The 25,309-nt window shown below is 38.4% G+C and overlaps 1 protein-coding gene across 3 annotated transcripts in view; it reads left to right on the top strand.

Moving 5' to 3' along the window:
• The window catches only part of LOC117435229 (polypeptide N-acetylgalactosaminyltransferase 1), a 259,339-nt gene that overhangs the window by 30,638 nt on the left and 203,392 nt on the right, over positions 1-25,309 (top strand). For 2 of the 3 annotated variants that reach the window (XM_059012946.1, XM_059012947.1), the window contains one exon: positions 24,280-24,361. The exons of the other annotated variant lie outside the window; for it this stretch is intronic. The gene's annotated coding sequence lies outside the window, so the exon portion shown is untranslated. The remainder of the gene's footprint in view (positions 1-24,279; positions 24,362-25,309) is intronic. 3 annotated transcript variants of the gene reach the window in all.

Genomic DNA, 25,309 nt, shown 5'->3' with positions numbered 1-25,309 from the left:
TGAGTCAATACTTGGTAGAAGCACCTTTGGCAGCAATTACAGCTGTGAGTCTTTTTGGGTAAGTCTCTACCAGCTTTGCACATCTGGATCCTGCAATGTTTGCCCATTCTTCTTGGCAAAATTGCTCAAGCTCTGTCAAGTTGGATGGGGACCGTTGGTGAACAGCAATTTTCAAGTCTTGCCACAGATTCTCAATCGTATTGAGGTCTGGGCTTTGACTGGGCCATTCTAAGACATTCAGGTTCTTGTTTTTAAACCACTCCAGTGTAGCTTTGGCTGTGTGTTTAGGGTCATTGTCCTGCTGGAAGGTGAACCTCTGCCCCAGTCCCAGGTCTCTTGCAGACTGAAACAGGTTTTACTCTAGAATTTCCCTGTATTTGGCTCCATCCATCTTGCCCTCAATTCTGACCAGTTTCCCAGTCCCTGCCGATGAAAAGCATCCCCATAACATGATGCTGCCACCACCATGCTTCACCGTGGGGATGGTGTTCTCAGGGTGATGAGCAGTGTTGGCTTTGCGCCACACATAGTGTTTTGCGCTGAGGCCAAAAAGTTCAATTTTGGTCTCATCAGACCAGAGAACCTTTTTGCACATGTTTGCTGCGTCTCCCACATGCCTTTTGGCAAAATCCAAACGAGATTTGATATGGGATTTTTTCAGCAATGGCTTTCTTCTCGACACTCTTCCATAAAGCCCAGCTTTGTGGAGCGTCTGGGTTATAGTTGTCCCATGGACGGTTTCTCCCATCTCAGCTGTGGATCTCTCCAGCTCCTTCAGAGTTACCATTGGCCTCTTGGTTGCTTCTCTGACTAATGCCCTCCTTACCTGGTCACTGAGTTTTGGTGGACGGCCTTCTCTAGGCAGAGTCGCGGTTGTGCCATATTCTTTCCATTTTTTAATAATGGATTTAACGGTGCTCCGGGGGATGTTCAAAGTTTGGGCTATTTTTTTATAACCCAACTCTGATTGGTGCTTCTCTAGAACTTTATGCCGGACTTGTTTTGATAGCTCCTTGGTCTTCATGATGCTGTTTGTTTAGATATGCTCTCTAACAAACTGGGGCCTTCCAGAAACAGGTGTATTTAATCTGAGATCATGTGACACTTTAATTGCACACAGGTGGACTCCATTCAACTAATTATGTGACTTCTGAAGGCAATTGGTTGCACCAGAGCTTATTTAGGGGTGTCACAGCAAAGGGGGTGAATACTTATGCAATCAAGACTTTTCAGTTTTTTATTTATAAATAATTTTGAAAAATATTTAGATTTTTTTCCCCACTTCGACATTATGGACTATTTTGTGTATATCAGTGACAAAAAATCCCAATTAAATCAATTTTAATTCCAGGTTGTAACACTACAAAATGTGGAAAAGTCCAAGGGGGGTGAATACTTATGCAAGGCACTGTACCTTTGTCAAGGCAGAGTGTTTGAAAACTTGCGCTTGCGAGTTTGAGGCCCATGTCAGCAACAAGTGTCTGTACTGAGTGTACCGTCAATACCGAGTGCAACTGGGTCGGTACAGAGTGTCGGTTCTGAGCTCCGTGTCGGTACAGAGTGCACTCACTGTCAGTTCTAAGCACATAGTGTCAATACTGACAGACATGATAAATGCATTGTCTGTCTGGCCCTGAGCATGCGCATAGGGCCTTGACTGACGTCACTTTTTGTGATTTGTGTGCTCCCTTCTCCAAGCGTACACTGGAAAACTGGGTAGCACGTCACTCAAAGGAGTGTTCTTCCACGCCTGTGCGGCATTCAGCGTCATGAATGAGTGAGCCTGGACCCTCCTTTCGAGGCTCTGTGCCAAGGGAGGGGGGGGGGGCGGGGGGGGGGGGAGCAGTGCTAAGAAGAGTAGAGCCGAGATAACTAGTTCCTCGTCGTCTTCCTCTTCCAAATCCCCTTCACCTTCCCCTCCTTCAAAACGGAGAAGGAAGAAAATCTGCCGCTCACGTTTGACAAACAGCCGACAGATGGATAGAATCTGGGAGGTTGTGTTACGCCAGCAGGCAATTCTAACTGAGCTGCTGCAAGAGCGCTCAGTCCCACCGGTAATACCGGCTCCTCCAGCACCCACTCCCCCTGCACCTTTGCAGGCCATGGCTAGTGGGCTAGAGAGCAATATACTGTCTATCACTGCCTCCGAGGAGGCTGACGATCAGGACATGGTGCTCCCTTTGGATGATGCTGAATCAGACATTCCGATTACGCAGCTCCCACTGTCATCAGAGCTCATTACTTTAATGCAACGAGCTACTGTGGCGTTACGGGTTCCTTGGCCTGAAACAAGGGACAAGCAGTCCTCCATCACGCCTGCTGTCCCTCCTGGTTCCACATCCCAGTAAAACCAACGCACAGGGAATATCTGAGGTTCACCTTTCAGGGAACAGCGTATAAGTTTGTGTTCTGCCGTTTGGTCTTTCCCCACATGTTTTTACGAAATGCATGGAGGCTATACTAGCCCCGTTGAGACTCTGAAGCATCAGAGTCCTCAACTATCTGGATGACTGGCTCATTTGCGCTGGGTCTCCAGCAAGGGTGCATGAACACAGAGCTTGTCACCAACCTTTTTGCCTCTCAGGAGTCGACACATTGTCCCCTGTGGTTCTCCATAATAGGAGAAGGGGGACCTCTAGGGATAAGATGCTCTGGCACACCTGTGGCCAGCACTTCTACTCTATGTGTTTCCGCTGCTTGCACTCCTACTGCTGTGCTTGGAGATGGTCAGACAGGACCAGGCCAGGGTGCTCTCAATAGCCTCATACTGGCCCAGGAGAGTGGTTCTCCCTTGTTATACAGCTCCTGAGCGGTCAGCCGTCGGAGGTGCTGACGTGCCCCGACCTGCTCAGTCAGGTGCAGGGTATCCTGTGGCACCCCAACCCGTCGAACCTACTGCTCTGGATCTGGCCCCTGAACGGCTCCATTTGAGCCATCTGGGGTTATCAAACAGGGTGATCCACACCCTGCAAAACTCCAGGGCAGCCTGTACTCGTTCCCAGTATAGTTACAAGTGGGGCGTGTTTCAGATGTGGTGTTTGGTTTGTGGTTTCGAACCCACGACATGCCCTATGGCAGTTATACTGCAATTTTTACAGGACCTTTTTGATGAGATCTATTTGGCAGCCATTTTGGTGTGGCATATAAAAATCGATTCAGTCTTCCCAGGAGCTCATTTCCTGGCGGGGCAATTTTTGAAAGGCACCTAGCGGCTTAGGCCACGGGTGAAGGACTTAGTTCCTCGTTGGATAAATGTAGTACTTAATGTACTGACAAAACTTCCATTTGAGCCCAGGCATTCAGCTGGGCTGAATTTTTTCTTTCAAGACTGCTTTCTTGCTTGCAGGTGAGTGAATTGTAGGCCTTCGTACACTTTGTACTAACCCGATACTATCTCGGGTTTCCACATTAACCAGTCAGTGGAACTGGAAGCTTTCCATCCCCCTCTTTTCCAATCTGACAGAGAGCACCAGCTCCATGTGCTTTGCCCATTGTGGGGTTTACCGTATTATGTGGACAGAACTAAAAGCTGGAGAGCTAAGTCACAGAGACAGGCTCTGTTTAAACAGTGTCTATCCAAATGGATAACAGGCACAATACAGACTGCATATGAACTGGCCACTCATCCAGCCACAGCACTTCCTGGTACGTCACACGCCCAGATGTCTTCGCACAGCAGATAGTGGAATAGACACGCACACAGCAGACAGGAACCAGCGAATTGCTGACAGCAGCCTTCTGGCAACAGTCCACGCAACATCTCCCCCCCCTCTCTCTCTCTTAGCAACAGAGCTTGGTGCTTGCATTTTATATGCTGCATTTAAAGAGACAGTGCTGGTTTACCGAATCTGCTACACTGTGACATAATCAATAATCATAATCAAAGAATATTCAAGCATACATGCTTTCTAGTGTTCTGCTATACAATGTAGCCAAGTTATAGAACATTGTACTTTTGTTATGCTTCAGTAGTTTTATCCTGAACATTGTTAGGTATGTTTAATTTTGACTGTACCAACCAAAGACATTATTTGACCTTGAATTCTTTCTAATCCATTTAACAATTTAAATGTCTGTCTTCACTTTTGTAATTCAAAGAGTCATATTTTGGAGCTCAGTAATACTGTATATGGCTCAAGAGCAGTTCATTGGACAGAGTTACTGGCAGACTGGCTCATGCTCTACTTTTAGGTTAACTTTATTTTATTTTATGATGTTTTTTACTCAGTTTATTGATTTTCCAGTTTTCAGAAAAAAAACCCTGCATTACAATAAGACAAAGGGCTGCCAATGAAGAGTATACTTGATTTTTCTTCCTATTGTAAGGAGTTGCATAAGATCCCTGACCCAGTGGACAGAGTGGGGCAGCTTGTTTCCTACCAAACAAGACCAAACGTCTAGCTAATGAAGCCGCAAACTCCAGGGTGGAAATAAAATGGTTTCTGTTGACTGGGGCTAATATGGAAATAGACTGCAGACCAAAATGATGTTGAAACTGGACCCAAATTTAGAGGGAATGGCGAACAATCTGGTTACTACTGAACTGAGATGAAGATAAGAGAAGAGAGGACCATAGTAAAGCAGACAGGATGTAGAATGGCATGAGACTGCCATGCAGGATTAGGGTGAGTGTCAGAGTGCAACCAGTTCAAAATATTTTATATATTGACTGACCAGTAATAAAATTTGAAATTAGGTGGCTTTTTCCACATTGAGCAAAACAGGAACCTCAGGCATGTGAGAGAGGCTGCAGAAGTATATCAAATATTAGAGACAATGAAGGTTAAAGGATGCATGCCTACCCTGCACAAATCCTGTTTGGTCATTGGACATTATACAAGGAAGAATTGTTTCTAGATGATGTGCAAGGACTTTAGCAAGGATTTTTGTGTCTGCGTTAAGAGATGTGGGCCGATATGAACTGCAATCAAGGGGATCCTTATTATTTTTAAGAAGCAGATATTGACTCTTGAAATAGTGGGAGGCAGAGTAGATGCTAAGAAATAGTAATCAAACATAGGCTAGGACCAAATCAAAACTTTGACAACCTGCTAATTGCACTTAGCAAAACTGTATTTAATAGTGTTTTCTTTTTTTTGTAAGTATCTTAATTCTTCTACTCATAAAAAGAAAACGCTATTAAATACAGTTTTGCTAAGTGCAATTAGCAGGTTGTCAAAGTTTTGATTTGGTCCCAGCCATAGAGCTCAATAAAGGGGACAGCTTGGTGCTAAATTCTTTATAAAGTTCCATGGGGAAATCCGTCCGGGCCTGGCGACTTACCACTTTGCATTGACCTGATTGCTAATGTAATTCCGTCCTAGTGTAATTAGCTCCTCTAATTTTGCTTCAGATTGTTGATAGACAATCTGACCGTCAGGTTTTCAAAAAAGGAGTTAATTACAGAGGGGTCCATAGTTGAGTCAGATTTTAAATGGTTGAATACAAGTTTTCAAATTGATTATTGATTTCTTGTTTATTTTAACTGAGGGCAAGCCAGATTGTGAGCTAATTTTCATTATCATATGAGTGGATGCAGATTGACGGAGCTGATGGGCCAAGATTTTGCTAACCTTGTCACCATGCTCATAGATTGCATAACGTAATTTAATTAATAACTGTTCTGTCTGTTTGGTGGACAGAAGGTCAAACTCTGTCTGGAAGATCAACCACTATTTGTAGAGATCAGGAGTTAAGAACATAAGAAAGTTTACAAACGAGAGGAGGCCATTCGGCCCATCTTGCTCGTTTGGTTATTAGTAGCTTATTGATCCCAGAATCTCATCAGGCAGCTTTTTGAAGGATCCCAGGGTGTCAGCTTCAACAACATTACTGGGGAGCTGGTTCCAGACCCTCACAATTCACTGTGTAAAAAAGTGCCTCCTATTTTCTGTTCTGAATGCCCCTTTATCTAATCTCCATTTGTGACCCTTGGTCCTTGTTTCTTTTTTCAGGTCAAAAAAGTCCCCTGGGTCGATTGGAGAGTTTGCATATTGTTGTTCTAACTGCAAACTAAGGCCAGTTAATTCAGTAAGTCGTCCAGTGCATTGCTTTTTAATTTGAACCGAATACAAAATGATCTGCCCACGTAGGTAAGCTTTTAGGGTTTCCCATGGAGTGGAAAATGAAATGTCTTCCTTCGGTAATATTAATGTCAAGAAACAAATCTATTTGAGAAGAAATAAACTGAACAAACTCCTGATCAGAAAGAAGCAGAAGGTTGAGCCGCCACGGGTGACGTGGCGAAGCTTGGTTGAAAAAATAAAGGTTAAAAACCAAAGGGGCATGATCAGATATCACTATCCTCTTATAGGTACAGGAGCAAACAGAAAGAAATAATTTATTATCTATAAAAAAAGCAGTAAATACATGAAAAGGTATGGTGGATGGGTGAAAAGTATAAGTACTGTCTGGAGCTAGGAAATAAAATGCCAGAGTTCTGAAATACTGTGTGTTAAGGAATGTATGAATGGTTAAGGCAGACTTAGAGGGTGAGGCAAGCCGTGTGGAGGAGCGGTCCAATGTTGGATTAAAGTACAATTTTAAGTCACCTCCCAGTATGAGATGCTGGGTGTTAAAATCAGGTAAAGAGGATAAAACATTTGTAAAAATGGAGCATACACATTGGCCAAAATTTGTGATACATTAAAATGTTTTCTAGTAATAAAAGCCATTTGGATAGGCAGTAATCAGGGAGACAGTAAATGGGATGGATCTATGCACCAGACTCACTGCACCCCTGGCCTTTCCATGAATATGGAAGTTGACAGAGCAGCTGTTGGCCCTATTAGCCTTAACATCATGGCAATAATAACTCGGCCGATGAATGAAACAATCAGTAGCCAACATCCACATTGCAACAAAAGCCAAGCAAAAAGTATGGACCTCCCCCCAAACCACTGACGTCATATAGATCTGAAGGCAACCACTGTGTTCAAGGTGTATAGAAACCTTTTACAAAGTAAATGATAATAGTAATCCATCAGGTGACAGAGTTTTGCACATCCTGGTGACATTTAAATACAGTATTACACAATTTCCAAGATGTGTACAGCCCAGCAACATAATAATACAGTATTATTGCTCAATGGGTGACAAGAAAGAAGAAAAATAACTAACTAAAAAAATCAATAAATGAATAAATAACAATACAGTATCACTTAGTATAAACACATAACTACATGTCTGTGTATATTATGTACATACATACATACGTACATACATATAGTAAAATAAATAAATACTAACGATATAAGACATCCATCCATTCCAAATACTTTGTGACCCTGTATTTGAAATAAATGAAGCATGTACCAGCGCTGTTTTTATCTGGAAGATAATGTTTAGACATATGGGGGAGAGGGGAGTTCAGGTAGTGTACCACTGCACACAAGCAAACAATATAGATCACCACTTCCGTTTGAGCAGCATGGCCGCCACTGGAAGTCCTTCAAGGTGCACATTTTTAACAATTTTTAGATCCTGTCTCCCCTACCCCTGCTAGACCCTTTGATGGGCAGCATGTGTTAAGGCTACTTGATTTGTAGTGAAGTTTAGGATCATGCTTTTTGGAACCCAATTACAGTATTGTCACAGGGTTAAGATGGCATAATCACTTCTTGACAGGGATAAAGACTAACCCTGCACAATCCTACAGTACTGCAAACACTTTGGGGAGCAAGGTTCTTGACAAATGGGAGCAAAAAAAAGCAGCCTGTTCTTTTTTTGGTTTGACTATTAAAATGTTTTATTATATTTTAATACTAATCAATATCAAAATGATTGCAAAAGCAGTGGATACAATTGTTTCAATAATAAACATAGGCCTCCTGGGTTCTGTTATTGCACAGATATGCTCCAGTTTGTATTTAAAATTCAGAATAATCTACTGTACTACCTGATCTCCAGCTTACAAAGCTTTTTCTGGAATTATATGTTTCTGCCTACTGTAGCTCCATAATTAAACAGTCAAATACTGTAGATGAGGCCAAAAAAACTTCACAGGGTTTATAAGCGAGTCGTTTTCATTTGACACAAATGCTTAAGTCTGAGGGGAGTTTTTTGACATTCATCAGTGCTGTTGCAGGCTAGAAAATAAATATGTTGTCTTGTTGAAAAAGCTTGTCAGTTTTTTTACAGTACATGGTTTGAAACATTTCACGAAGTACCACTGTGCTGTCTCATAAATTGCAAGCAGAGTAGTTATTGTACCTATCCTAGTGGAGCTTTCCATATATTTATATATCCGCAGTACAAGACCTGTAAACTGAACTAGGTTAACAAATAAAGCATATACAGTAGTGTAACAGTGCAAGGAGCCCTGTACATTTATTTTGTTTATTTATTTTTAGAACAGGGTCTCCCCCTCCGCCCCTGTGCAATTTATTGTTTTGTATTTGTGTATTATGATTTATTTTGTGTATTTATCTGTAAATATGACGGCAAGAGCTGTGTTGTTTTGTTATTATTTTGACAGCGTAGCCGTATGTTTTGTTTATTTTTTTTATTTTAAACGTGTTCTGACAGAGGCGAGGTAGGCAGCTCGTCCTCTGCCAGGAATAATTAAAAACCTCTTGCAGAAGGTGGCCATCTCCCAAATTAATTTAGTGATTAATTTGTTGCTAAATCGGGAGATGGTCACCTGCATATAAACCTGCAGCTCTCTGCATTCCGGGTGGGTGTTCGAGAGGAGGAACAGGAGTGAGAGAGGAGAACGAAACGTAAAGTGAAACCAATACTAGACAGGATCAGTGAAGGCGGTTGCCCAGCCTGACCTGGAGTTTTGGTGTGTGTTTAGTGTTTGTGATTTGTTTTATTTACACCTTTTGTGCTCTGTGAGCAAGTGTTTTTGTTCAAATATTTTATTTTGTTTTTGTGTTGAAAATGCAGCACTGTCTTTGTTTCTGTTCCTGCATCTGGCCTGACGTCGCCACAACGCCATCCTGTCACAAGTAGTGAAATTGGAACATGTTAAAACCATTAAAATTGGTCTTTTAAACTCCTAAAGGGATACTCCGTAGTAGAGTGCTACATATGAGGGGGCGTACTGTCCTAATTCCCAACTGAAAAACAGTGATTTTCACCCACTGAAGAAATATTTAGGATTTGTTTTATTGCCCTGGAAAAACAGATACAACCCCTGATGCTTTAACGGTATTACAGAAAGCAAGTGAATACTTTCTCTGCGACCACCAGAAGCTTCTACTGGAGCACTCGAGAATGACTGATTCATGTCACAACCAATAGCTGTCTAGTTTGTGTAAACATTCAAAAATAATACACCTTCCTTTCTTTTTTTATTACCGGGCTTTGATAGACTTACAGCGGATAGAATGCTGTTACAACAAATTAAAACAACATATTAATAAGCAATTTAAAAGGAAAAGCACGTTTTATAGATCATAAGATTAACAGCAAAATGAAAGAAGAAAATGACACAAAAAAAATGATGCGAGATATAAAATAATAAAGAACACAGCGGTAAATACAATTCCGTAGATCAACAGCAAGTAGCCCACCGAGTGTTCTGGCCTTGTGTTACGGCTGCTGGTAAACCACAAAGGATTTAAAACTATATTAAGCCAGTTGATACTAGGCTACAGTATACTGAAAAAAATCTGCAAATATTTTAATGACATGGGTTCACCAAAAGCCAAAAACATACTGGGGTCTCGCTCACAAAAATAACAACTGATAATTGCAAAGCCACATTTAGATGGTAATTGATTCCAATACAGAAGATGGCAAAGAGACTTGGCGAATGACAAACCGACAAGATTTCGCTGTACAGACGCTAAACTGGACAGTGCATTTGCTAAAAGAGGTTCAGGTTTGTGTTTTGTTTTTATTTTACATTATTGTATCTGCTAAATATATAGCTAAGTAAACGTGTAGTTTACAGCAGCTTCAGTTTGTCATGTTCAGATGGTGAGTTATCGGAGATTCATTAGAAGTACATGAGAATTCAATGCTTTACACATTTTTATATGTTATACCATAATATAAAATGTTACTGTATCAGTTTTGTATGGGGTTTAGTCTTGTTTACGGACTGTGAACATGTTTGGAATTCTACTAGAACGAGAAAGTAGCAAACTAGATATTGTATAGTACTGTTTGTGTGTTCTCAAAACAACTTTTTTTGTTGTTTGTTAATTCTGTATGTGAACTTTTACATGTATTCGGATACAAAAATCAGATATTCATATTCGCTAGCAATGACAAAAATACCTTGTACTTATTTACTACCTCATATATATATATATATATATATATATATATATATATATATATATAAAGGACACAGCATCAACACAGCAGCTTTTGAGCCTCTATTTAAAAGTTTTAGACAGCAAAAAGTAAACAAACCAGATTATTTGCGCGTACGCATAGTGATCTCTGGAACGCCGTCTGGGTCAAAAATGTGTTGTGCTGTCAGAATCAGAATCTCATGGGACATCAAAAAGGCAAGCACGTCATTCTGAAATGCCTCCCTTAAACAATGCCCAATTTGCTGGAAATGTGTAGTGATTTTTATATAGATGCTATGTATTGTATATTTTTTTGTTGCGACTTTCTGTTATGTGCCATTTCCACATTTGTTTTATTTGAAGTGATAAATTTCAGTTTTCTTTTGCTTGTTCAGCTACAAAATGGCACAAGTAAACCTCATGTTATTTCTTTATGAAAATGTGTCCATGGCAACTGTTTACTGTGAAGAAACGGCAATGGCAAGGAATGAAAAAAATAAATAAAATGCGTTGTCAAGTTTCTGTACTATTTATTTTGGGAATAAACAAAACAACGTTTAAATTGAACTGCTATTTGGCATCCTTTGTTTTGTAGTTAATTCACTGGGGTAAAGTAAGGCCTGCATAACATACTCTTTACTCCTGGGATATTTTTCTATTTTAACGTGCTACATACTGTATGGTCTTGCTGTAAAATAAAGACACAAAGCCGCCTCCCCGCCTCTGCCTGCATTATGAGCAATATAATGGCTTTTACTACTTTCTGAAAACGAACGAATATCCTAACGAAAATTTAAATTGAGCAAATATCCGAACATGAAAATCCTGTGTTCGTCCCAGCACTAGAACTAATGTGATTGTTTGTTTAAAACTCTGTAGCATTTAGTACTCATTTTAGTGAATCTGGGGTTTAGTCATCCGCAGTTGAATATTTTTTATCTCTGAAGTAAAATGCTGGAGAAGTGCATCAAACACAATAACCAACACAGATCTAAAGAATGGCATTCATGTATATTTTATATTACCTCACAGTAGCCCTTAACTGTCTATTTCCTAGATTACTTGGATCATTTAGCCAGCAAAAAAGTATTCACAATATGAAAACTTGTACCTTTTATACGTTAACTATGATAGGCCTATCAATACTGTAAAAAATATAAAGCTGTCAATATTGTAAAAATGTCACCCTGAAATTAAGTTATTGTACTGATTATTTTACTATCACAAATTAATTACTACAGTTTGTAAGCAATTTAAAATGACGACTGGGAGTGATTACTACTGACAAAAAAAGTATCTGGAGTGCAGACAAAATGGAAATAAAATACTTTCCTTTTAAATTTAAATTGGAGCTGGAAATAATTTATTTTAAAAAGTAATTTCAGAAGAATTTGCCTCAGTAAAGTGAAATACATTCTTAATTTAATCCCTATAGTTTGCGTTCTCTTCCATCTTGATTTATTGTTTCAGCAACGTTCTAATTGAAATCCACTTTGTTATATCAGATTTAATATGGTGTGTCATGTAATGTGATAAACTGGAGCTGACACATTGTTTCATATGCCAACACAATTACACACAGATGTGGCTTATAATGCTGGGCTCCAGACTGCGGCTAAAATTGTCACAATGTGACAAAACAAATAATAATCTGGCAACTGTTTTTGGGGAAATTGGTGCCTGTAACACAACAACTGCTGCCTCTCCCTTTAAAAACATATGTCCATATTTGTGAATGTGCTATGATGTCTGCTTAAAAAAATGCCTGCATATCATATGTATGAAGTAACCCACTCCAGGGTGTGCAGTAAGAGAATTCTTACCACACTCCCTGGGTGCCTTGGGTTGTACAATGCAGAGGAGGTTCTGAACGTGAGGCCATGGATAGAAGAGCCGTTTCCAGGCTTTGTGGTTTTGAGAAGCTGACCAATAATTTGGAGGCAGTTTTCACTCCGATGACCGGTATCTGACATCATTTCCCTGGACTTGTAAACCTGCATTAAACAATATGTGGACAGCGGTGCTGAGGATTAAGTGGTTTGTGTACTGTAACCAAAAGTCCAACTTGCCCTGAAATGCATCATGTTTCCAAGGTAATTAACATCAATAGGTTCATAAGAATACCAAATTGTTCTATATTCATGATTTAAGGGTGTGAAGGTAAAATGATTTGACACTTTTTTTTTTTGTAAATATTTTTTGAAACTATGGACAGGGCACAAAGAATAACCAGGCTGGGCAAATGTAACCACGGGTGCTTTCACCATTGATCTCATTGATATCGTTATGGTTTTTCGTTTGCTCATTGAACGACAGGGTCACAGACTCCAGGCCATTTTCATCTGTATTGATGACAAATGACTTCCATGTCAAGTTGTGCAGTCCTTCCCATCCGCGGCGAGCAGACCTTGTTTAAAAGCCCAACGATTTTGTCAGCAGAGAGAGCAGGAGAGATTTACATTTTGTTTAAATCTGTTTCTGATATCGGAGGGTGGTGGTGGGCTGTATCTTTGCCAGGCTTTCTGTAATTTTTAGCAATGGAGATGAAAACATTGTTGAGCGATTTAAACTCAGTTTCAGATATTATGTTGACATGTCTACTCACAGAAACACTACTCGGGTAGCGATTATGCCAGCTGTCAGACCCAAAAAACAAGAGATACTGTATTAATTTCCTTCATAAAAATGCCTTAGACTACAGTATATTCAATTGAACACAGTTTTAAAATCCATCCTACTGTTTTGTTTTTTGTTTTGTTTTTTTCAACCAATCATTAAAAACATTTATTATTATTATTATTATTATTATTATTATTATTATTATTATTATTATTATTATTATTATTATTAAGGCGTAATGATATTTATAGATCATTTAACTGAGTTGGTCTATGATGTCACAGCCGTGCAGTTAGAACATTATTACTGCACCGTCATGTGATCTTGTTCAGCCATTCGCAGCGCTTAATTTATCCAAGCCATTTTATAAACTGAAGTGTGATAGGGACAGTAACAATCTGATTTAATTCATATACCTGGAAGACCAGGGTTGCTGTATTAACACAAGCAGAATACGCTCAAATGTTTTGGGATCAGTGTGGGGTTTTGACCCAGGTGCCACAGAGTAGCTACTGTAGGTTAGTGAAAAGCAACATAAAAGTGCAAAGATACACAATACAATATTCCAATGCGATGCACAGGTTACGATACTAAAAAATATGCCCTTTTTTTCTTAGATTCATGATGCTTCTGGTAATGCTGCTGTGTAAGAATTTTGACAAATCCTAGTAATTTTATCCTATTTATAGATGTCAACCCGTGCATAGAGCCTACTTCTGAAGTTAACACCTTTTAAGGCAGTACAATCTTTGTTTTTGTGTTTTAGTTAACGTAATAATAAGTTTATCGATCTGCTTTACTCTGAGTTGTTCCTTGTATTTTATAGTACGATTCTGACCACTGGATATTAAATCAAGTGCTCAATTAAGGGGAAAGTATTTGTTAGTTAGCTGTGTTTTATTTAGAATCAGATAATGTGGTGTAGTGGGAGCACTTGGCTATAAAACCGATAAATCTTCACCAGAAACTGTTTTTTTTTATTGCAGTGTTTGTGTGCCAGTGGTAATGAAGGTGTAGAAGTTATGCTGTGCTTGGCCTGTTTCAATTCTTACCCATGGTACATTCTTAGCTCTAATGAAGTTTGCTGGATGTCTGTTACATCCTCCCATTTGTATGTTTTGAATATGATGTGGTTCGTTAAGCATTGCAGGGAGGGGGGTGCTGCGAGAGAGAAATTACAGGATTGTTCTGTTAAGCTGTTTTATATTTAATTGTTTTGGGGAAACTTTTATTCTGGTCAGTTAAGTTCAGTTTAGAAGAGAGCATGTGACCTTTTCTTTTCTTTTGCCATGGTATTTTATTAGTGAAATGGTTGTGTTGAAAGACTCATACACTTAAGAATGCACTGCAAAAGGGAAATATTATTGCCATGAGATCATATATTATTGTGTTATGTGAATAGTTAGCAGTTATACTGTATGTCTATCCTATAGTATAGATAGATAGATGATTATAATCAACAGACCAGCTGCTTCTGTGGTCAAAGCCATGCATACAAAATAATGACATTTACAATTTACATAAAATCATTCAAAACAATGGGTTTGTGAAATTGATACAAAAAAAAAAACTCAAGGGACATTTTAATATGAACTGCTGTATCTTAGTCTTGTGAGTCCCGTGTTCAGTATGTTGGATACCTTCTCTAAACAAAACATGTTATTGTTATACATGACACGCTTCTATTGGGTTAATATAATCTTTTGGATCATCTGTAGTGTTCCGCATTTTCGGTTTTTATCTTTTAAAAACATTTTCTGGGTATTTTTTTCAAAGTTTATTTTACATATATTAAAATAGGGATAAAATCGGTAAAAAATGTTTTTTAATTTAAACATCGATAAAAATCCAAGGAAAAAATCTCAGTGTACATGTTTTACATGTGGAATTGATGCGTAGCAGTTCTGGTTTCTTATTAAGTTTAATGTCCCTGGCACGTATGATGAAGCCACATTTTCACAAGTTAGCTGGTGCTTTGTGAACATTTGGGCAGTCGCTGTGCTGACGGACATAGTATCTACAGAAGGTATGAACATGACATCAGCACAAAACAAGCCAGGTTTATTCACCTTGAAATCATAAAAGGAAAAGAAAATTGACAGAACTGGGTGGTGCAAGCCAATCGAGAGACGCATCAAAAATCACACTGGACATTTCCATCAATGTGTTCCATAAGTTTACCAACTAAAGCATCACCATTTTCTGTCAATAAGATTGTCGGCGTTAGACAGTGTTTTAGCTGATGGACAGTACTGTCGCACGAAGTCACCAATACATACCTCGGCTCTCTGCAATAAACAGTGGCTGTCCAGCAAAGCACAGCGCTCTGACAAACTCAGTAACACAGCCATGTTGCGCTCTCAGCTGTGCATTTTTTTGTAACCCAGTTATAAAATTAAAAAAAAATACAAAAAAAACCCTCCTACTAGCTTTTGGTGTTCTAGAGTGGTGCATTGTAAGTACCCCGCAGTTCAAAAGATCATCAGCTATTACTTGGTGTTTATAAAGACTTGGGCTAGAGTTCGTCACTCTAAACCATGAAAGCGTCGGTAGTCAGAAAGGAAAAACAGCAATAGTTACCAAACCACAAATGAATGGATTCAACATTTATTTTTGGGCCTGTCATGAAGTGAGAAGTCTCAAGGATTATTTTTTTTTTTTAACAATATGGAGTAAAACCTTTCAAAATCTTGCCCAATGCCAACCAGGTAGGTGTGCTGTAGGACAATAATAATAATCGATTATTAAGAACATAAGAACATAAGAAAGCTTACAAACGAGAGGAGGCCATTCAGCCCATCTTGCTCGTTTGGTTGTTAGTAGCTTCTTGATCCCAAAATCCCATCAAGCAGCTTCTTGAAGGATCCCAGGGTGTCAGCTTCAACAACATTACTGGGGAGTTGGTTCCAGACCCTCACAATTCTTTGTGTAAAAAAGTGCCTCCTATTTTCTGTTCTATTATGAAGAGATGCTTTGTGGGGGGGTAGATACAGACGTGCTCAAATTTGTTGGTACCCCTCCACAAAAAACGAAGAATGCACAATTTTCTCTGAAATAACTTGAAACTGACAAAAGTAATTGGCATCCCCCATTGTTTATTCCATATTTAATAGAAATCAGACTTTGCATTTGATTTTTTATTCAACATAATATTGTAAATAATAAAACAAATGAAAATGGCATGGACAAAAATGATGGGACCGTTAACCTAATATTTTGTTGCACAACCTTTAGAGGCAATCACTGCAATCAAACGTTTTCTGTAGCTCTCAATGAGACTTCTGCACCTGTTAACAGGTAGTTTGGCCCACTCTTCCTGAGCGAACTGCTCCAGCTGTCTCAGGTTTGATGGGTGCCTTCTCTAGACTGCAAGTTTCAGCTCTTTCCATAGATGTTCGATAGGATTCAGATCAGGACTCATATAAGGCCACTTCAGAATAGTCCAATGTTTTGTTCTTATCCATTCTTGGGTGCTTTTAGCTGTGTGTTTTGGGTCATTATCCTGTTGGAGGACCCATGACCTGCGACTGAGACAGAGCTTTCTGACACTGGGCAGTACGTTTCGCTCCAGAATGCCTTGATAGTCTTGAGATTTCATTGTGCCCTGCACAGATTCAAGGCACCCTGTGCCAGGCGCAGCAAAGCAGCCCCAAAACATAACGAGCCTCCTCCATGTTTCACTGTAGGTATGGTGTTCTTTTCTTTGAAAGCTTCATTTTTTCGTCTGTGAACATAGAGCTGATGTGACTTGCCAAAAAACTCCAGTTTTGACTCATCTGTCCAAAGGACATTCTCCCAGAAGGATTGTGGCTTGTCAATATGCATTTTAGCAAATTCCAGTCTGGCTTTTTTATGTTTTTCTTTCAAAAGTGGAGTCCTCCTGGGTCTTCTTCCATGGAGCCCACTTTCGCTCAAAAAGTGACGGATGGTGCGAACAGAAACTGACGTACCTTCACCTTGGAGTTCAGCTTGTATCTCTTTGGCAGTTATCCTTGGTTCTTTTTCTACCATTCGCACTATCCTTCTGTTCAATCTGGGGTCGATTTTCCTCTTGCGGCTGCGCCCAGGGAGGTTGGCTACAGTTCCATGGACCTTAAACTTCTTAATAATATTTGCAACTGTTGTCACAGGAACATCAAGCTGCTTGGAGATGGTCTTGTAGCCTTTACCTTTACCATGCTTGTCTATTATTTTCTTTCTGATCTCCTCAGACAACTCTCTCCTTTGCTTTCTCTGGTCCATGTTCAGTGTGGTGCACACAATGATACCAAACAGCACAGTGACTACTTTTCTCCATTTAAATAGGCTGAATGACTGATTACAAGATTGGAGACATGTGTGATACTAATTAAAGAAACTAATTAGTTTGAAATATCACTGCAATCCAGTTATTTATTATCTTTTCTAAGGGGTACCAACAAATGTGTCCAGGCCATTTTAGAATATCTTTGTAGAATAAGCAATAATTCATCTCTTTTCACAGCTTCTTTGCTTTATTCTATGACATACCAAAGGCATGCAAGTATACATGATAAAATAGCTTTTAATTTCATCACTTTTCAGGAGGAATGAAGCATTATTTCAATGAGGGTAAGGGTACCAACAAATTTGAGCACGTCTGTAACTATACTGGATATTGGAAAATTTGTTTTCAGTCCCCCCTCTTTTGTTGGAGAGACCAGTAGTAAAGCAGGTCAATAAAAAAGAGTGTGTGACTGAAAAAATAACTACTAACTAAGGATAAAGTTGCAATTCAGATTATTGTGATATTTTTAGTCCATAATCAATAACTGAAAATGACGTTATCGGCCAACCGGAGTGCAGGGCTGCCTTTCTGTACCCCATGCACTGCAATCAGTCGTCAGGACTGAGTCACAGTAAATACCTGACAGGAGAGGGACATTGTAATGAGTAATGAAGCGCAAGGCAACTTCTGGCTGAAACATTTTAATTACAATGAAAACAAGAGACCGAAGAATCATTAAACAGATTTTGCCCAAAATGTCCCTAGCGATAACAACATGTGTAAAGAAGTCCCTGAGCACTCTAGGGGAGGAGGACATGGCTCAGTAGCTAGCCCCCTGTAGTGTGGAATTGCCAGGTAATACGATCATGGGGTTTTAGTTGACTCTCCTGTCAACTTTCACTGTATTGCTTACTGACGCCAGCTATTATGTGGTATTTCGTTTGTTAGTTGAGGGAAAGCTTGTAATTGTAATTGTCTGCACTAGTAAGCACAAACAAAGGTTTCTAAAAGAAAGGCATAATGTGCAATAAATGTAGAGATACAGTATCAGAACAATGATCCCTGAAGGCAGCACATAACTTTCTCTCTAATGCACTACATCAGATGATTATCCCAACTTGATTATGTGAAAAATGATATGCTTTTACAACATAGGGTTCAGTAAGTGTATTCAGTGCTACCTCAATTATCCAAAATGCAAAATTATCAAAACAAAGTGTCCCCAGAGGATATGTGATAATTGAGTATCTTATACAATGATCCTGTCCAGCGTTCCCTCTAAGGCTAAAATGCACGCATTTTTTTGCACTAACTGACAACAACCTTCGCACTCAGTTTACTAACTTTCCCAAGTTATTATCATAAATATCAACCTCAAATCGAGACTCCAGCCTCTGGAGGTAAACCTATCATTTTGAGAGCATTCTTGCAAAGCATTAACATAAGCATATTTGCATCTGTCTTGCAGTTGATTCTCTGATTTCCCTCTTTAAAATGCACAACACACAGAGCTTGCTTGGCGCCAGTGAATCTATTAGTACAGGGTGCGAAACAGGCGTCTGGCGATTCTGCCTTTATAGAGAGTACTGCTCGGTGCTGCTCAACTTTGCAGTTTTTAACTCGTCGTATAATTGAATACTAATAAGTGAAGCACAATCTTTCTGCATTATTTAGAAGTAGAAATATTCAGGTAAACATAAATGCAAATCACAATACTAATACTTTGATGTTTTTCTTTAATTTCCCTTTTAGAAAACGACCATTTCAGAAATATTATCATCTCAAGCTTTTTGAAACTGGTAAAAATGTAATCAAAATATTTATATTAATTTAGTCAAAAATACACATTTAAGTGTGTAATATGGTAATTGAAGACATATCATGTGCAAGTTTCAGTCACGTGTCTGCTGAAACGCAACATGGCAGCTGCACCAACGAAGAAAGAAATGCAATGTTTCAGCTAAAAAGAAAATCTGATTATCTATATGAGTTTTTTGCTGTCATTCAATTGATCGTGTATGAGTCAATACCATTAAAAGTTCATATTATTGCCAGTCGTAAGCACGTAGCGAACAAGAAAGCAAATAAGATGGCAGCAATGGCAAATCACTGCATTCCTCAATGCACACTGGCATGATCTACCTGGGTTGGAACCTGCCCGGGTCAGGACCCAGTGTCACGCGGGTCTGCTACGCGATTTCACACTCTTTTGATAAAGCAGGGTTGACCTCGGTGACAGATGCAGGTAAACAATGCGTGTATCGATGCCCCAGAAGCACCTTGTTACTGACGCTTCAATCCAAGCTTCTCTGGATTGAATCGTTGGCCCAAATTCTGATTAGAGCAAACGTTTCTTCATCCCTGCTGCAATCTGGCTCATGGTGTGTCTCAATCAACAAAAATGTGGCAGAGTAAACAAAAAAGTTTTAAAAATGAGTGGCATGTAACAACGTAGGAGTGAAGAACTAAGGATTAAATAACGGATTAATAAAGAAAAACAAATAATTAAGGACTACTGTAGCTCTTAAACATCTCATTACAAAAATGAAAAAAATTAAGTTTTGAAAGCTTTGAGCCATGCTTAAGATACAGTATTTGAAAGTATATATTAATGCTGTTGCAATCAGTATTGTTTATAGTGATGTATAAAATAAATGTGGCATTTGACCTTTTTAAAATGAGTGGAATTTCATAGAATTAAATTCTATTTCCTTTCATTCCAATTCCAATTCCAATTCTGTATCCTGAAGATTTTTTCAATTCAAATTCAAATTCCAATTCTTGAATTGAATTGGAATTTACCAACAAATTCCAGTTCCATTTGGAATTGACCCCAACCCTGATTATGACAGGTTTGAAGCGTCTTCAGGTACGTTACTTACTATTACAATTACAAGAGTCTTATTAAAAAAAAAAACTCTTGGCTTTAATAAAAATAAATAATTGTGGTAATATTTATTAATTTACTTATTTTAACTATCAACATTATATTTATGTTCAAATGTCATGTTTAATTATTAATACGTTGATAAAAAGTGGGGAAAAAACATCAGTAGCCCTAAAGGTTACAATTGAAGGCAGTGCAGACGCCAGTGTTTTATACAGTACTATAAAGCAATTATATGCAGGCCACCAGTTAAGCATGCAGTCTACTGACAGGGCTGCATTTATGATAAGATGTCAGACAGGCTTCATAATGGTAAAGATGCACTTCATAAAAATACTATATTTATTATATATATATAATCTAAGGATGATTCAGAATCAGAGGCAGGGGCACAATAAATGACTTGTTTAAATTTAAAGCAATTGTAAAATTGTTGAGATACTTGTGTTGGAATGTTGTTTCAAAATTTGTATAATGCAACAAAAATAATATATATGGCATGGCAGACGGTTTCTCACCGATAATTTATCCTTTCTCAGTCAAAACGGCAAGTTTCTCAGTATCTAAAAAGCTAAGAGGGAACGCTGATCCTGACAGTTAATAGCACAGCAGGAAGAAACCAGACCTTCTGGTTAAGTTTACCAAACCATGTTGTTAATGACAGGCCCCAAAACCAATAAAAACCATGACGCGTTTCGACACAATGTGTCTTCGCCAGGTAGATATACAGTATATAAATACATTTTTTTTTTCTTTACTATTGAAACTCAAAGTTAGTTCAGTGTGCACAGTAAATCCAGTAAATCCAGTATGGACTTCCCGGTTAATAATGAGTGGCCAGCTAGTCGCAGGAGCGGCATGGTATGTCCTAAAACAGGATTTGCGATGAAAATTGGTACTTGCGGTTGCTGTTGCAAGTTTCACTCAAAATCGGCAATGTCACAGCCCTGCGAAAGTTTTATGAAACCAAGAATTATGATCTGCGAGGTACCTGCGACTGCAATTCAGTGCTAATTGCTTTTATGAAATGGGTCCCAGGACTTATAAATATACTTAATTATTTATAGGTCCCGACAATGAATAACCTCAGCTTTAAAATCAAATATCTTTTCACGTGAGCAGCCCCTGGTCTTTTTGATGTCATGAAGGTCTTTTGGTTCTTTGCTGGTTTTGTTGTTGTACAGTATCTATGTTGGAATATTTGAGATAGCGATGATCAGAACACTATGACACTGATTCTTTCTGGAGCTTAATTACTGTGCTTTAGGTCAATTGTTCTGGTTGCAGCTTGACCATCTGAGAGAAATTGACCCACACTGGATAGGAAAGCAGCTTGACCATCTGAGAGAAATTGACCCACACTGGGCAGGAACGCAGCAGCAATCCATAGCAGAGGTGGCCGATTCAGACATTAATTAGAAAATATTGTGTCTACGTATAATAAACGTCCTTTATCAGAAAAGCTGAACAACAACTTTGCATGGCATATCAGTTTCTTGGTAAATAGAGCGTTGCCCCGTAGCAGATGTATTTGAATTTGTGACATGCGTTCAGAGTTTAGGACACAGCAAACATTAAAAGGGACAGCGCAGCTCATAGAGGGCACACATTTAAAAAATAAATAAATAATTCCCCCCCGAGAATCAGTTTATACTTACAGGAGCTGAGGATTAATAGATGGTCAGGGTACAAACTTTGTATTACTTTACTAACAGTAAATTGTATTAGTTTAAACAACACAGGGTTGTGCTGAATTGTAAGAGGACAACAGTGGAATAGAGATAGTGGAGCAGGAGATAGGGAGTGCAACACAGCTCTGTGGCACAGCTTTATAAATGTATTCAAAAGCAAAGCCAACTGGGCTTCTACTGATTTTGCAAATCGAATACCCCTTCATCAACTAGCTATTGCAGCCCCATTAAAATGCACAAATATTGCAAAAATATGATTAATAATTAGTTATCTGTTTTAGGAATGCTTGGAAACAATCTAATTTGCCCAGGAGTTGTTAAATCTTTGTAAAATAAACTTTAAAAAAGTGGGTGTTGTGCGGTTGCTCAATAGTGAGCTTCCATGTGTAGAGAGAGCAACTCTTCTGTTATACTTTTTATAAAGGAACACAATGCAGAAATACTTACAGCATTACCGTAATACTTACCGTATTTCTGCATATTTTACAGGTACGTTTATCTCGTATTTCTGTTATAACAAGTAGCATTTCTTTAGTACGATAGTAATGTACATTGTCAAGTGGTCCATGGTGTGCATATTTTATAACATTGGTAAAGTGTTTTTATTAGATGCACTTCATTGTTACGTTTTCATCTGAGTGTTTTATTTATTTATTTATTTTCATTGATTAGTTTGAACTTTTGCATACTGTATATTGATGCTGTGTATTGTATTTTATATGCAACATTGGCATTCTGAAATCTATACAGAATAAGATCAGCTAGCTTCAGACTGTACAGTATAATTCCTCACAACTTTGTGCCAATTACTTTAAATGTAAGAATGAACAGATTTGTTTACAACTTAACTTAAACTGTAATGCACTTAAAAAAATCTGATGGAGACTGCACTGAATGCTTGTTTCTTTTGGCATTTCAATTGATCTGCTATAACTTTTGTATTAAATGTACTGTTCATGCTCTTTTGATTTATGTGTTAAAGCAGTACAAGAAACAAGTTTTGCAGTTTTTACTCTCTTCCCTTTGCTTACTACGTGACTTTCTTTTCTAGGAACCTTTATGCAACTGTTAGTATTGTACGATGGTCAAGAAGTGTAAAGAGAACACATTTACACAGAGACGTAGCTGCAACCAGGATACTGAAATGGGGTGAACTGGTAATATCAGAGAAAGGGGTGGTGCTGCCGCAGGCAAATCGGTTAGAAAGTGCTGCTGGAAGTTTAATTTAAAGCCAGAAATAACAACTTATTTTAATTTTTTTTTTTGGGGGGTGGGGAGTGTAAAGCAAGATTCTGGTGAATGCTGCCATAGTTACCAGAGTCGGTGACACAATATTATCACAGTTTTATCTTGATATTTATCTATTTATATCTTGGAAAGGGATTCTGTAACGAATATGGTTTTCTTAACTAAATCAGCAACCTGTGAAATTAAAAAAAATAATGGAGTTTGACTAACGCTGCATTATAAAACAGAAACAAATGCTGTTTTGTCTAGTATTATGTTCTTTTCAATTTTAAGCCAGAAATGCATTTATTTAGTTATTTTTTGGGTAAATCTCTGGCTAATCTCTCAATGTTTATGAGTCGGTGGCACTTCATTGCTAAGAACATAATAATAGACAGAAAGGGAATATATATTAAAGCCTTTTTATAAAAGTGCGTTTTTAGTCTTGACTTGAAAACTGTAACGGTCCCAGCTTCCCTGACAAACAAAGGCAGAGCATGCCTACCTGCCCTGTTTCTTTTGTTGATCCTAGGAAATGCCCATGGTCTTCCCCAAATTATTGTCAATCATCCCTTTCGCTTGTTTTGCACCTTCATCCAGTTCACTGCTTACTTCCGTTTCACAACGGTTCGGGACCTCAGCTAACATTTTCTTTTCTTTTCAGTACTTTTGTGTTTGGCTGTTTCAGTCAGTTTAGCATCATGATTTATGTTTTTTTTATTAGTTCCCTCCATGGTCATGGTCTAAATTGGTCTATACAGAGTAATTTAACTGGCATGACAGACAGAACAACTTTTTTTTTTAAAGAACTCAGAGACTTTCAGCTTTACACATCTTGGGATGCATTTTTTTTTAACAAAGGTTTAAGTTAAAGGATGCAGGCTGAGTGTTTGCGTATGCCTGCAGTGCTAGTAGCACCAGCATCTTTCATCAACAAACCTGAAAAGAAAACAGCTCTAGACACCTGAACACCCAGACTACGTATTCAAATTATTAATAAAAACTGTCTACTTTTTAAAAAAGTGCGCAATGAGTTCCCGAAAATGTCGCCGACTTAGTGCTGAGATTGCCAGCGCTTTTTCATTGTACAAAGCTGTCGCTATCTTTTGTCAGTATCATTCGGTATGGAATTTTATGATAATCTCGGTTTCGGTTTGGGGAAATCATCTGTTGCTAGTGCAGGTAAAGCCAGTACCACCAAGACATCTTTGCGATTTTATTTTATTTGATGATTGTTGCTGGGTTTACGGCAGAAAACTGTGTAAAAATGGTTGGGAGATAGTGGTACAACATTATTTAGGTCAGAAGTTGTTAATTGTTGGTGTTGCATTGACTGTTTTTTTTTTTTTTCTTTTCCAGGTAGAATGTTTGCATGAAGTGACTCAGCCCTGGGGTTATAAAGGAACACTCTTCCAGCTCTCAGCCCATTTCTGCTGCACAAGTACGTAGACATCTTTAATAAAATGTAGTTTGCAAGATATGGAAAACAATAGGGCAGGATGTATAAAAAAATGGTGAGGATTAGTTGGTTGTAAGGCAGTCCCAACTCCCTAAACCAGATTCACATTCTAAATCTTTAGAGCAGAACCACAACACCTAGTAAGTCTAAATGCCTTCATGATCGATTTGCCTTTAAAACATAAAACTAAATAAATAAATAAAAAGTCCCAAAAAATCTAACTGTTAATTAAAATGGATGTGGGGTTATTATCATTGGACTTGAGTTAGAGAAAAGTTAAAAATGAAAATAACTCAATACGGGAGAAACAGCAACCAGAATTATTACAAACACCATAAAATAATAAGAGAATTGTAAAAAAAAAAAAAGAAAAAAAAAAAAAAGCTATTCAAATGACGTTAGAAGCTGCTGGTTAATGTCGGTGGTTAATGTTCTTTAGAAACCGAATTCTCCTTTTGCCGGTTGCCTGCTATCCGTTCTGCTTATCTAATCATCACAAGCAGTGCTTACAGTAGTACTGTTTTTTGTCAAGCCTTTGTGAATTAAAAGCAGTGTGATCAATCACCACTTGCCTGAGACGTCAAGTTATTCCCAAGTTACTTTAATAAATATGTTAAATCATAAACAGTTCTTTCCTTTTGATTTAAGAACCTTTAATTCCTTAAATTATGTGAGTCTTTCTGCTACCAGCCCTTCAGCACTTTTTGATCGCATAGGAAAAGGGAACTGTCATCTGCTGCTTCTTTTCTGTCCTTCACTACTGAAGTATGAACTAACCCCGGAGATTTATGTTTACATAGCATTTGATTTATTTTTCCTTTTAATAAAGAGGTGCCTAAAATAGTCTACTTTCATCTAGAAATCTTTTACATTTTCAGTTTCACAACAGAACTAAGGGATTGATCTGATGAGCCTGTCAAAATAAAAAAT

Source organism: Acipenser ruthenus, chromosome 3 (assembly GCF_902713425.1).
Source record: "Acipenser ruthenus chromosome 3, fAciRut3.2 maternal haplotype, whole genome shotgun sequence".
Classification (NCBI taxonomy): Eukaryota; Metazoa; Chordata; class Actinopteri; order Acipenseriformes; family Acipenseridae; genus Acipenser; species Acipenser ruthenus.
This window is presented reverse-complemented; position numbering and strand designations above follow the sequence as displayed.